Source organism: Tyto alba, unplaced genomic scaffold, assembly GCF_018691265.1.
Source record: "Tyto alba isolate M040663 unplaced genomic scaffold, T.alba_DEE_v4.0 Super-Scaffold_16, whole genome shotgun sequence".
Lineage (NCBI taxonomy): Eukaryota > Metazoa > Chordata > Aves > Strigiformes > Tytonidae > Tyto > Tyto alba.
The window spans coordinates 33,018,974-33,033,479 of record NW_024881278.1 but is presented as its reverse complement, the minus strand read 5'-3'; the positions used below and the strand labels follow the sequence as shown (position 1 = coordinate 33,033,479).

Genomic DNA, 14,506 nt, shown 5'->3' with positions numbered 1-14,506 from the left:
CAGCTCTGGCTTGATTAGATTTCTGTTCAGGAAGTTATTCCAGGTTTTTTATTGATGTTTTGAGTTCGTCTTTTGATCAACATTTTTTTTTTTTTTTTTTTAATTAATGTTTATGTTTCTTCCACAGGGATAATCTGTTCTTTTGGCAATTTGTTTAATGACTGACCTTTTAGTCCGGGGAAGTGATTTGGAACACTCTTACCTAGATGTTACACGGGAAAGATTTGGCACTGCATCCTCTCTGCTTGGTGATTTAGTCTTGGCTGAGGTTTGGTAACATTTCCACCCTGAGGAAGGACGGTACAACTCACAGTGTTTTAGTGCCACTCTCCTTGTGGCCCATTCGATGGGTTTTAATGCAATGGTAGATAATTTATTGTCTATCTTGATTGTCTCTAACAGAGCTGTAGATAAGAGTTTGAACTTGTGCTTCATAGCTCGCATTTTCTTTCAAACCTTTTCCTCCCATGATTTTCTAAGACTCAGCTTATATAAAACACATAATTGTGGTACTGTTGGGATTTCTCCTGAAGAGGTGGGTTTGCTTTGAGGGATGGCTTTCCCTCCATTTAAGCAGCACTGGGAAGTAGGAATGTGAATATTAATTTTCTGTAAACAACACATGGACTAGACAGCCCTGGGTCTTTGCCACCATGTGGAGAATTTCTGGGATCCACAGGGCTAACAAAACCCCCTTTTGATGTAACCTTTGGCACTAGCACAAGTAAGAAACAGCAAAAAACAATCTTACAGGATTGTAGGGTGACGAAGTCTGGGGTAAGTAGTCTGGGCTTGGCTTCTGTGCCCCTCACACCAGCTCCCTTTTGCCTTGATCATGGGGCACAGAAGGCAAATGGCATTGTGAAGGGCCTTGGGGGCTCAGCTCTTCCTGATTACATTTTGCAGAACACGCGTCCACTGGTGATTCACCAGATCTCATCAAGATCCTCACAGTGTCTCAGCTTTGGATCCGTGAAGAGTAGACAGGAGTTGATTCCCTCCGCATTGACCCTTGACTCAAGCAGCTGCATTCCCAGGATGGCACGCAGCACTAGTGGTTTGCCACTTGAGTTTCACAAGATCTGTTAGTCTTTTTTTTTTTTTTTTTTTTCAGGCCATATGAAAAAGACTTGGGGAAAAGTTTTGCCGCTTAGTTATCACCAGGACTTTACCCTGAGGCTTAAGGAGAGATAGAGGAACCTCCAGGGAATGAAGCAGGGAATGGTTTTGTCCCTTCTCTGACTGTTTTCTTGAGGTGAAGAATTTGGCAAATAGACTGCAAACTGTGTGTGGTTTGGCTATGAACCTTCATCATTTGTCCTTTGTTCTCAGTTGGGTTTTGTCTCTGAGAATGCAACTTTTGCCTAAAACACATGTGGTTCTTCCACTGGGTTGATTTCTGTTGATGATGGATGTGTTTTGATTATGGAGTTTGAGGGTTCTTGGTCTGTATTCCAGGTGCTTTTGGAGTAAAGGCTGCATTTGTCTCCTGTGTTCAGTTATTGTATAATGTCTAGGAAATGAGACGGGCCTTGGCTCTCACCGAGTTCTTACAGTCTCTTTTTAACTGAGTCTTGGTTAGGAATATTGTGAAATCGCCTTCCTGACCTCTTCATTTTGTTTGTTTTAGGCTGCATCTGAGTGAGCGAGAGTATCTGAAACAGGTATCTGAAAAAAATCAGTATCAGCTGCGAAGGAGAAAGTTTTCACTCTAAAATAGGCAAAGAATGAGTTAGAAATTATTTGGGTAATTTAGAATTTTTCAAGTGGACTAGGACTGATAAACTTCAGCTTGAGACCCTGAAAACGTGGTGGAAGTAACCTCAGAATGCCGCAACCTCTGCAAACAGACAGAGGGCAGACAGGGTGGTCTGAAGATGAGAAAATGGAAGACATCATGGGTAACTTTTAAAAGTGTAAGAATGGAAATGGGAAATTATCAATTGACCAGAAGAAATTTTCACTCAGAAAATCTCGATGGAAAAAATTGAACAAACTGTATCTGGAAGACAAAGAAGATGAGTATCGGCTCTGATAGGTCTGTCAAGTATAAATAATGTTAATCCAGTTTGCTTTCCTTCTGCAATAGGAACGACATGTTTTGTGGAAAGGGCAAAAGCAAGAGTTTCCACATTCTGTGGTTCTGTCCAGGCCTTCCTTGGAGCTGTTTCACTTGGTACTCTTGTAATTTAGGGAAGCATGGTTTAGATGAGTGCTTTTCAATCTTTTCTAATGTAGATTGGTTAGGAAGCTCACAGTCCTTCATAGTAAATTTTAATTACTGAAAATATGCCTACTTTTCTTCGCTACATTTCAGAAATCCCGTATGGAATCATAGAATCCCAGGTTGGGAGGGACCTCAAGGATCATCTGGTCCAACCTTTCTTGGCAAAAACACGGTCTGGACAAGATGGCCCAGCACCCTCTCCAGCTGAATCTTAAAAGTGTCCAATGGTGGGGAAAATATCAAAGCCTAAAGACAATCATTTCAAAATCACTGGTTTACACAAAACTACCATAGGGCCAGTACAAAACTGGTTGCAGGCGTGACTACGGAGTAGCTGCTGGTTGTTCACTATTAAAATGTAAAACGTACAGAGGTGGCTTCTTTGGAATCTCTTCTGGGTTTGCTCTGTCACTAGGTAATGAACCGAAAGTCCATGGGTCTCTAAAGTCACAAATCACAGCTGGAAATGCTATGAAGCACTCTCCAGAAAACAATGAGAGGATTAATAAGTTAATTGAAGAAACTGAACTTTTATCAACGGTGTTGTTCTGGTGGCGAGAAAGCAAATACTGTTCTTGTACAAGCAAGAATATAGACTGCAAGACAAGAAATGAGCCGTTCTGCTCTGCTCAGTGCTTGGTAACAACTCAGCTGGAATATTGCCTGTGCTGGCCTGGCTGACATCCCTGCAGATGGAGGAAGTCAAGAGAAGAGCAGCACGAATGATTGGTGATCTAGAAAATATGAATTAAGAAGAAAGATTGAAAGAACTGTGTTCTCAGGCCAACAGAAGACTGAAGAAGTCAGGAAGATATTTTATGGCCTTAAATACATAGAAGGTTGCTGTAGCAAGGCAAGGAATAATCTGTTTCCCATCTTCACAATGAAAAATAGTAGGCTTAAGTTACTGAAAAGGATATTCGAGATGAACATTAAGGAAAATGTTACAATATGAAGGGCTACAAAGTGGAGCCTTTGGGTTCCCCGGTGCTGCAGGTCTTTGAAACGTGAGCCTCTCAGGAATGGTTCAAGCAGACGTGATGCAGCCTTAGGCCAGTGGACTGACTGGTCTCAGAAGCCCCTTTACAGCCTTTATTTCTAGGAGCCTGTGAAGCTGCCTGGTTGAAGCTAAGATAACATCTGACAGCGGACTCCAGCCAGCCCACAGGGCCAACTGTTCCCAGTTTAAAGAGACGGGATGGTTTACAATAGCCAGTTCTTTGTAGTACTGATTTATAGTACTACAGTCAGGTTTGTATGTGATTTTACTTGAAAATGACATAGATGAGACTATTTATAAATCCAGATTGTAGCTGCTGTTTATTTTGTGCCCGGGTTATATTTCAGTTATGTCTTGAACTTTGTATTACTTTGTGTATTTCACTGTTAAGGATCTGTTTGCAAATTATTATGTGTATTGAAAACCTTGACTGAACTCAGATGGGCACAGTGCATCTGAATAGCTTTTATAATCAACAAACCTTACTGCCTCCATGTTCACTCACTTCTGGTTGTTTATGTGTATGCTGAAGAGCTCAGGCTCTACCACCGATTCCTGAGGGATTCCACTGATGTCCGTTCTCCATTGAGAAAACTTCGTTTTCTATTATACAACCAGTTATCAATACATAAAATTATCTTCCTCCCAAACCCCTGGCAATTTAATTCTTTTTAAAAAGCTTCAAAGGAATCTAACACACCTCATGGCTTTTCTCTACGCAGTATGGGACCTTTCCCAACACACCACATTTATCTAGGTGACTACTTCTAGTCTGAGACTGTGCCGTGTCCCTGAGTGGAAGTCAAGATTGCTGAACTGTTTCCTGGATTAAAAATGAGTGTCACATCTGTCACCTTCCATTCCTGTGGCACCACAGCTGAGGTATTATGTCTGGATAGATCATATATCCAAGTAGTAACTTCATGACTTTCTATCTGAGTTCCAGCTATATTCAGAACTCTGGTGTGAATACCTTCTGGCCCTGCAAACCAGCCATTATTCACCTTAATCAGCTCTGAAGTCTCATTTATTTATTCTTCAGTTTTAGAAAGTTTCTTTGCCATGAAGAAAGGCTAAAGGCCAACACAGTGGACACCAGAGCTTTTCTGCTAACCTTCCTGCCATGGCCTGTTGCCTGTGTTGCTTGTTCCTTTTACTGCTTGATGTCCTGTCAGTCACAGAGACTTCTGTCTGGTTTCTCTTAGAGGAGAAGCTATCCTGCTGGAGCTGACAGCTTGAGAGAAGCGAGGCTGCCGCAGCTCCATGCCCCAGGTCAAACCAGGAGTGAGGCTGCAAATGTATTCCCAGTAGGTACATGCACACAAAGCACCCAAAGTCGCCTAAATCCCTGCCTTTTCCCCACCTTTGGTTCTTCCTCTAAACATCTCAGAATAAGTCAGGTGCAATTCCAAACTGCTCTTCCCTAGCATCCCATGAGGTGTCCTGCAGGCCAAAAGGAGATCCGGAGAGCTGCTCCTGATGACACCTGAGGGGTTTCAGGCCTGGACACGGGGGGGCTGTGGCCCTCCTGGGACAGCCCTGGGAGGGGTCCAGGGAAGTTTCTTCCTCATTCCTCGAGGATGTTTGATCTGGGTTCCCACCTGCCCTCGTGCCTCTGTGCTCCTCGGGCATCTGGGGGTGGAGGGCATGAGGTGGGCATTCGGCGGGCTGATGGGCCTGGGAGGGGCTGGGCAGGGTGTTATATGCCCCCTGCCCCCTCTCTGCTCCTTTGTAGGCGTGCAGATGAGCTTTTATTACACAACCTAACAATTTCGTGCTTCTGATGTGTTTAAAAACATTTAATACTAGCTTTCGCCTTTAGTGACTTGCTCTTTAAAATCTTTTGTCTGGTCCAGCTTCTTTTTTTTTTTTTTTTTTTTCACTTAACTTGACAGTCATGCTTTATTCCTTGCTTGAAATAACCTGTCTCTTCTTTTTTGTAAACTTTTGTTAGCTTCTGCTGTTTAACCACACTGACTGGCTTACTAGGGGTCTTTCGGTTTTTATTCATTAGAGAGACGCATTTATTCTCAGCTTCTAAAATGGTGTCCTTAAGCAATCTCTGTGATTCCTGTAAGCATATTATCCTCAGCTTCCTTTTAATTTCTTATCAAACAGCTTCTTCATTTCAAGGCCAGGTCGGATGAAGCTTTGAGCAACCTGATCTAGTGGAAGGTGTCCCTGCCCCTGGCAGGAGGATTGGAACTAGATGATCTTTAAGGTCCCTTCCAACCCAAACCAGTCTATGATTCTACGATTTTTACACAAACCTCTTTTTTTTTTTTTTTTTTTTTAAAGTCATTATTGTGGGGTTTGGGGGTGTGTTTGTCTTTTTTGTTTCTGTCAGAAGGATGGATTTAATACATTATTATCCCTTGTATGGCGTACTGCTTAGATAGTTACCTACTGGCCGTGTGCACTGCTCAGGACTGAATCAAGAGCTGCGTCTTTGCCGCAGGTCCTCTAATCTTCAACCTCTTTAATTAGTTGGTGCTGCCACTGAAGGGGGTGGTCTTGCCTTTTCTGCCTGCTGCTGCTCCTTCCCCCTGGATCAGGAAACAGAGAACTAACTGAGTAAAACCCTGCGACACTTACCAGTGCCATTTAAAACCTGCTGTCTTTCACTTTGGGCACCGCGTGTTAAGCAGGGAGCTGAGCCGTCAAAAGCTCCAGCTCCGCTCCCTTTCAGGTTTGGCTGGGGCTGAAAGTGCTGCCAACAGCAAAACGTGAAAAACATGGCTTAGGCTCAGCTCTGGTCCAGGTTCCTGGTGCCAGCTTACTGCAGATCCCTTGAGCTACAGGCCCTATAACTGGCATCTAAAAAAGCCAGTATAAAAGTAGAGAAGGTTTGTCAGGAAGGAGTTTGGCACTGGGTGGAGGAGCAGCCTTTCGCACTCTTGTGGAAAGGCTGGGGCCTCTGCAGTTGGTAATTTTATTGCAAAGAGAAGGAGATTAGAAAACATCACACTTCTTAACAGTTTTTCCAAAAAACACTTGAAAATAACTTCAAAGAAGGACACTCTCCACCCCGTGCTCGGAGTGAAAAGCACCCCTTAGTCGGGAGTTAAACCAGATCGATGAAATAGGGGAGAGACATCCTAGATCATTTATTGTTCAGACAAACTCCTCAGTAACAGTTTCTAGGTTAATGAAATGTTGCTTTGTACTGACAACAGCTGAGCTTGTGTTCAAGCCTCAGAATTGGTTTCTCTGGCTGAAAGCTTGCACTCCCTCGTAGTCACAACACAGGACACAAGCCTTCCAGCGAAGGAACACGCAAAGGTAACAGCAAACAGCAAGGTGTGAGACCTGCCTTCCTGGCTTAGGTATTGGTAGTGGGGGAATGAGCTTCCCATGTCAGAGAATTGGGTATTTTCTCACATTGATGATCATGAATGCATAACTCTCCGAATCCATTTATTTAATGCAATCGGTTCTTATGAATTTTCCCTTCTTTTTTTCAACTGCTCCGTGATCAGACTGGCTTGGTCAACTCGCTTTCTCTACACAAAGGAAGAAATGGGGAGAGAAGAGGAAACAAGTCTTGCCTACTCCTTTGATGATGAGAGTAAGAGGAAAAAGTGGAGAATGTGTGGAGGGCTCTGGTTGCTCTGTTACGTCCCCATGTCTGTATGTCAAGTCTTGCGAAGCTTAATGATAGTACAAAAAATCCTGCTGACATGAGACAACTGTTATTTCTATGACGTGCTACTTGCAGTCTATGGGAAATAGTTCCTGTCAGAAGGGAACACCTAAGACAGAAGGTCAGCTGTCACTTGGGCAGCCTGTCCTCTAGCTGTGCTTTCTTCTGGGCAGCGATTCCAAAGATTTCAAAAGGCTTCAACTACAGGAATTGAACTGAGCTTGAAAATACCCTGAGGTGCTGTGAACGTCAAGCCCCTGTGTTGACAAGCCTGACTGTCAACACCACCCCTGGAAAACCGTATCTTTCTATAGCTCGAGACACCACGGGTAACCTCAGATGCTGCAATGTAAATACAAATACCCAGCAGTGTGTCCAGAACAGACCCCGTGCAGCCAGATCTGGGGAGGTTTAGCTGACAAACGGACATCAGTGGCCTGATTTCCAAAATGTGCATGTCATAGATTCATCGAAAGGTTTGGGTTGGAAGGGACCTCAGTGATCATCTAGTCCCAGTCCCCTGCCCCGGGCAGGGACACCTGCCACTAGACCGGGTTGCTCCAAGCCCCGTCCAGCCTGGCCTTGAGCACTGCCGGGGAGGGTAGTCCTAGTCACATAATTGCCAACCACCCATGTCCAAAAATCACAAATCAGGCTCTTTCTTTATACAAGGGGGCTAGTTTTAAAAATAATGACATGAGAAAAGAAAATACCCATGACCTTTTGCTTGTTTGAACCCTTTAACCAAAACCAAGTAACAACTTCCAGCTTCTCTCTAGCTCATGACAGCTAGAAACTGAATTATTACTTTTAATCAATTCTGGGATCGTCCTGTGTTCCCTGGACTGTGGGAGTCAGGGCTCTGAGAGACCCTCTGGTAGCATGATAATTGCAATGAAATGCCTCAGTTCTGCAGAGCACACCCTTGGCAGAGGAAGGGCAGATCTGCTTATGAATTTAATTCTAAATAGCTGCTGGATTATATTATCTTCTCCTTCAGTTATTAAAGTTTCAGAAACGTTGTGCTGCTCCAGGGATTGGGCTCAGGCCTCTCACACCACCAAAGACAGACCTGCTTTCGGCCTGACCAGCGAGGGTCACAGAAAACAATTATCAGGGTTTGTGTCCTCTACAACACAAGATTTCGGCTGTCTCTGCGCCCGGGGAGGCACAAACAGCTGACAGCGCGGCTTTCACGCAGGACCTTTCCCAGTGGGGCCGCTCGCTTTGAAAATATCTGAGTGCTTTGCAACCCTTTTGAGCTGGTATTTCCAGAGGGGAGAACTGCAAGTCAGCTTTTAAATCAGTACGTGGGGAGCGAAAGCTTGCTGATACTGTGACCACCGCGTGTGTTTTCACATAGAGACGTGGAGCTGAGGACATCGATTTCAGTGGGGGTGAGATGCCGGTAGTTTTTACCAGAAAGGCAATAGATGGAGGGAAAGTGAAGGCTGTGAGTACGTGGCCAACCCCAGTAACTCACACTCGGTTACAAAGCACCTGTGCCTTGGCTCTGTGAGGTTTCTACCAGAGCAGTTTTATTCCATAATTTAATTTTAAGTATCTGTCACAGGGTCGGGTACGAACGCAGCTCTCCAAAGCACAGAAGAGGAGACAAGGCAGGAGGAAGGATGACTCAGGAGGCCAGGGAGGCTCCAATCTGTGTTCCCAAAATGATTTTGCTTTTCATCCAAAGTCTAGAGTGCAATGTGTAAGCAGACCTGCCCTCTGTGCCCCGAGCGCCCTCGCTCATCCCTCACCTACAGGCTCTTCCTTGCCGATTCTCTCTGATGTGGGTTGGAATGTCCTCCAGCTGAGAAAGGCTTAAAACTCGTGTCTCATTTCATGAGCATGTGTTCAAACCACTAATTTAAAATTTAGGCGTTAACACCAATGTCTTTTTTTTTTTTTTTTTTTTTTTTTGTGTTCTTTTAAAGGATGCAGTGAACATTATTTGATTCTGGAAAGGCAAGAGGATGCCATCAACCCTTAAGACAGGACCCAGGTTTGGGTACCCAAGATCTGGAGGAGGGCACTCACCCCAGACCTTTCCCAGTAAATCTCCTGGCGGCAAACTCTAGAGGCTCCTGTGTGCCTGGTGCCCAATCCTCTTTAAAGGGTGCCGAATTTCCCACGCTTCATACAGCAAAACCATGAGCTTGAGATTCTGGCTTTCGTGTCGGTAGCCCTGGCTGCCTGCTGCGGCCTCGCAGTCGTCGTGCAGGAAGGGTGTGAGGGACCAGGGCTCCACCGTCGGCTCCCCCGGATCTGCACAGCCCGGCACCCTGAGAGCTCTCCCCCCCTCGGCATCCGCCACGCGGCGAGGCTTGGCTTTGAGCAGGGCAGCCTGGAGCTCTTGCCTCTCACTGCTAGGGAATGATCACAGAGCATTTAAAAGGAACTGAAGTCCGTTCTAGAGCCTTTTGACTCATCCCATTGAACTTTAATAGAAAGGATGCTTTGGCTGTCAGATACTCCGTGATTAAAATACCACCAGAAAATACGCGTTTAGTGGAATTATACACTTAAATAGATTGCTTTCACGTAGCAGGAGCCTGATTACTTTCCTTTTTAATATATCACCTAAGACTTTTCCATACAGATTTAAAAGGCTAACCTGACTTGGAAGTCTGTAAAGAGAACGCACTTTTTTAATGCAAAGCAGTCTTGACTAAGGATTTAATTTTAGGACACTCTTTTTGTAGAAAACAATTTATCATTGCTAAGAAAACCTTGTGTATTGTCACTCTAAATATAGATCAGCCTGCTGGATGAATACTGAATACTCTGTTCTGATCTTCAGGACAAAATAATATTTTTACTTCAGCGTGAAACGGTATTCAAACTTTAACCCCTTCGTGGTTCAAGGTAAGACAATCATCTTGCCCACTGCAGACAGAAAGAACTTTTTTCTGAACTGACACAGAATGTTTTCTTATTTCAGGACAAATTTAAAAATGGTATTCTTTCTCAGGTTGGGTATTTGATGATGCTAAAAGAAATAACAGATCATGTTTATTTTGTCACAGACAAAGTGCTGCTCCATTCTTTGAGCACAACATCACATCCAAATAACATTTCAGTTTCCCAGAGCAACATAACAACCTCTTCAAGTCCCCCAAAATCCAAGGGCATTCACCACACGGGCCACCACGGGAGTGGGATCGTGCTCTGAAGATGGCAAATTCTGTGTTTTATTAAAAATTCCTGTGCAACTGTTTGTTGCAGTATCTCTCCTGCCTTTTTAGCTTTTCTCAAGCTGACGTCTGCACGATTGACGTTGCTCCGTGAGCAGCAGAACTGATAAAGCCTGGCTTCACGTGGATTCACCTCCCTACTTGAGCCATTCTGCAGACTTCCTAGAGGGTCCGTGCCAGGGTGCGAGGCAGACGCCGATATGGTGCTTTCCTCCAGAGCGAGCCTGTGCGGGATACTGAGCTTTGTTCACGGGATTTTTTTTTTTCCCTTAGAAATATTTCACAACTGTGAAAGGGGGAAAAATCGCTCATGCCATCAATTCTGTCTGCAAACTCTCTCCCACTTCTTGGCAGTGGAATTTATTAGTGGTGCTTTGGCACCATCATGCACTCCCAGGATGAAAAGATCAGTTGTTTTAGTTGTTTCTAATTAATATACAATTTTAAATAAGTTTTCCACATAAATTAGACTCTTACACTCTTCAGAGTGCCAGATGGACAGAGCCATCTGTCAGAGATTAACATTCATTAAAGGACTACTTAGTATTAAAAAAAAATAACAATAATGTAGCATTCCAAAAAAATTTTTGCTTTGTACATTGGTGGAACTAAACAATTGCATGTGAAGCTGCTCTTGTTTTCAAAGATCAGCATTTATGACTGCTTGTATAATACTTTGCTGAATTGGAAATAAGAGGCTGTTGGATGATTAACCCATTTTTACAGCCTGGGGACATTTCTGAGGGTCTCTGATCTGGGATGATGCTGCAAACGCTGCAAAAAAAAAAAAAAAAAAAATTGTGAGAGCGAGAGACAGCATCGCCATCCACGGACAAGTCACAAAAGAATCAGGGGTCATTGCAGGAGAGGGCGAAGCCCTGAATTAAGTGTCTTACCCCTTGAACGGAGAACAAGAATCTGTATAAAAGTTAGCAATAACCCTGTTTAGCTGGTGAGCGTTGCCGTTATCCTGCAGGCTCCCTCCCGGAGAGCTCATTTGTATTTTCCACCATCAGCCCAAAGCCTGGCGCCTCTCCCCCCTCGCACCAAGGGCTGGGGGAAGAGGCCCTTTGGCCGCGACGGCCCACGCTGGGGGGTCACTCCTCAGGCCACCAAAGCCACCTCCAGCCTGGGGGACTGTGTGTCCCCCCCCCCGGCCTCCCTTTCCAGCCGTGGCCCCTGTGGCGCCTGGAGGCGTGTCGGTGAGTAGGAGCACGGTCCTGGGTCACAACGGCGGGCAGAAGGTCTCCAAAAGCTCAGCCTGTTTCCGTGTTAGCAGTGCAGGGCAACAGCTTCCTGGTGGGAACACGTTACGGGGGGTTTGGCTTGTTAGGTGGAAAGATTTGCCTGGTCTCCGCGTCATGTTCTGCTTGACGGCCACTGGAGATGGGGCTTACTGAACCAGGTAGTCCCTTCCCTTCTTGCGCTTCTGTCACTTAAATCTATCAATGCCAATAATGACAGTGTTTAATGTATCTTTTTCTGTTTCCACTGAAAGGATCGAGTGTGATCAGAGAGCTGACAGAACTGCCATCAAAAGACTAAGATTTTAGGGTACTAAAAGAAAAAAAAAAAAAAAGAGAAAGCTATCAAAATTGATCTAAAAAGGCAGTTTAGGTAAATATTTGCTAACGAAGTTCCCTCGTAGGTATTTCCACCACTGGCAGAAGTTGTCTCAGAGCTGGCTGAGGTCACCTGAGAACGCGGGGAGGGTGACCAAGGTCACGCAAGACTCACCAAGGGCAAATGGAGTCCCTGGCTTCACAGAGAGGGGATAGACGGGCAAGACAACGGGAGACCAGCTGGCTTAACTTCAGTGCCCAGAAAAACATCCTAAGAACAAACCAGGCTACTTGCAAATACATGAAAGCTGCCAAGCAGATGAGTGATGACAAAGGCAGATTAACGAGGAACCAATATGAAACCCATTTCAGGTTCCTCCTGTGAGATGATAAAGGTGGAAGCCCTCACTCCACGTAAGCAGCAGATGTGCTTTGGCTACAGTAAAGCCATGGCATTTTCTTACGTGGCGTGTTTATTAGCGGAGGTGACTTGAGTCAGTGTGACCCTGTTGTAAGGGAAGTGAGAATTGGTTAGAAAACTTGTTTCAAAGAATCATTGTCAGTAAATCCCTGGTCAAACTGGAAGGGTGCATCAAGCATGGATTTCACTGAAGCCAGCCTGTGGTACTATACCATATCTTCATTAATGCTTTGGATACCCAGAGCCTGGAGTCCGATTATTAAATTTGCAGATGACAACTAGCGTGAAAGGAATTCCAGTACACAGGAGACAGCCTCGAAATTCAAAGCAATCTAGCCAAACTGGAGAAACTATCTAAAAACCAGAAGACAGTTTGATAAGGACAAGAGAAAGTGCAAACCTGGCATGGGTTTCTGGCTGAGCAGACCTTTGACGAGGCAACACCTGGCCACACAGCTGCTCTGCTGAATTTAGGCGTCGGCGTGTGTCACAGCCCCTTGCTGCTGCAGGGGAGGTTGAGCATCACAGCGGGTCACACCGTGCAGTGGGGAGATGTGTGAAAACACGAAGTGATACTTCCCACCGTTTGGCACCGGCCTGGCCTCAGCAGAAATGAGTCATTTGGGATGCTGCAGTTTGAGGAAGTGTTGACCGGCAACCTGGAGGAAAGCAGCAAGAACAACTAGTCGTAGCAGAGGAAAGGATGGAGAGAATTAGGGCTGCTCCTGCCAGGGAAAACTGAGAAGAGACGCTGTAAGGTTTTCACAATAAAAACCAGTATCTGTGAAGGAGATGGGAGAGTTTAACATGACTGCTGGGGACAGGAAGAGAAATAGGATTGAATTGCAGAGAGGAAATCCCAAGCCAAGTGCCCCCCAGGAAGGGCAGCAAAGCCCTGGCAGGACCACGCTGGGGGGCTGTGGGTCACGACACCAGATGTTTTTTGTGGACACATGGGGGAAACATCTGCCAAGGGCAATTTAAGTGTGTGTGCTCTGAACGAGAGACAGCGTGGCCGGCCTCCCAAGGGTCACACGATGCAACACTGCTATCTCTCCAAATGCCTGCACGCAAGAAAAAGATCCTGGTAGCTGTGGTGGAGGTCACTAACGTTTCTCTCTTGCTGCTACCAAAAGAAAGGCGAGTACCATGGCTGCTGTTTTAAACATGAGGAAACTGAGGCACAGATCGCTGCTCGGATGAAAGTTTGGCATTTGGTCAAGCACAGAGCTGGGCAAGAAGGCCACTGCTCTCTCCTCCAGAAGGTACAACCCTTGTCACCAGGGATCTGGTAGAGCAGTTGCCCAGCTGGAATATGGTTTTTGATAAAACTACCAAGATTAGAGCCAGGGCTCATTTTTCTGCCTATGTTGTGTTGCTGAGAGAGATAGTTAAGCAAAAACATTGCATTTCATTTATAGAAGAGGTTAGAAAAAGTTTAATCCCTTTCACGAGGTGTATTCATAAGAGAAACCTGAAGATTTCATGGCATTTCATTTATCTGTAAAATTGATGCCTCCCCCTTACTCTCCTAGGGGGTCTTTTCTCCTCTGTAAATTTCTTTCTAGAGTTGCTCATTGCAGAAGGTAAGGTATTTGTCTGTTATGCCAAAAGGAAGAAGGCAGTTAAAATAATAGACAGTTTTTCTGATCTCTACATGGAAGGGCTGAAGAAGCTTTGACCTCCTTTGAAAAATCTCAGGAGGGCTGAAACTGACAGCTATTCCTAAAACATCCTTACAAAGCACTTTGAAATCCCTTTATGAAAAATACCCCCTGGCAGTGACTATATCAGTACCTGTGCTGTATCAGCAAGATTGAAGCCAGCAGATCAGGGGATGCAACTATCCCACATCACACCTGGGCGCCGTGTTTGGTTTTAGTCCCCCCCAAGGTCAAGAGGGACATTGAAAAACTGGGGAGAGCCCAGCAGGGCTGGGGAGGATGGTTGTAGGGTTAAAGACCTTGCCACATGAAGAAAGGCTGAAGGGGTTGGGTTCATTCAGCCTAGAGAAGCAAGGGCTCAGGAGGATTTCATCCCAGTCGTTCAGTGCTGGAAATATAGAAATGGTGAAGGCACCCTCTTCATGAGGATGCGCTGTGGACAGTCAGGTCGCTTCAGGCCAAACTTTGTCTCCAGACCCAAGTAAAACTTCTCCACTGTGAGACCAACTAAAGGCTCGGATCGGCTGCCTGGAGGCGTTGCAAAATTTCCCTAGATGGAAATACGCAGGACTTGGCTTGGCAACGCCCTAGATCACCTCAGGTCCTGCGTCCAACATGCCTCAGCCTAGCTGCTCTTTCTGGCCCAGGCCAAGCTGGGCTTTACCCCAGTTTTTGTTTCTCTCAGTAGAGCAAGTTGCTGGAGAGTCAGAGAGGCAGCATCTTCACAAGACTGTCTCCGACCTCTGCCACATCTTTCCTCCTACGCAGATACTGCTCCGCGGCAGCAGCAGC

At 45.4% G+C, this 14,506-nt stretch overlaps 1 long non-coding RNA gene across 1 annotated transcript; it reads left to right on the top strand.

Moving 5' to 3' along the window:
* Positions 1–1,119: 1,119 nt before the first annotated feature.
* On the top strand, positions 1,120–10,100 carry LOC116965848. The gene is made up of 5 exons (XR_004409710.2): positions 1,120–1,255; positions 1,631–4,109; positions 4,433–4,534; positions 6,707–6,795; positions 8,808–10,100. It is a non-coding gene; the product is annotated as an uncharacterized LOC116965848 (long non-coding RNA).
* The last annotated feature ends 4,406 nt before the right edge of the window (positions 10,101–14,506 follow it).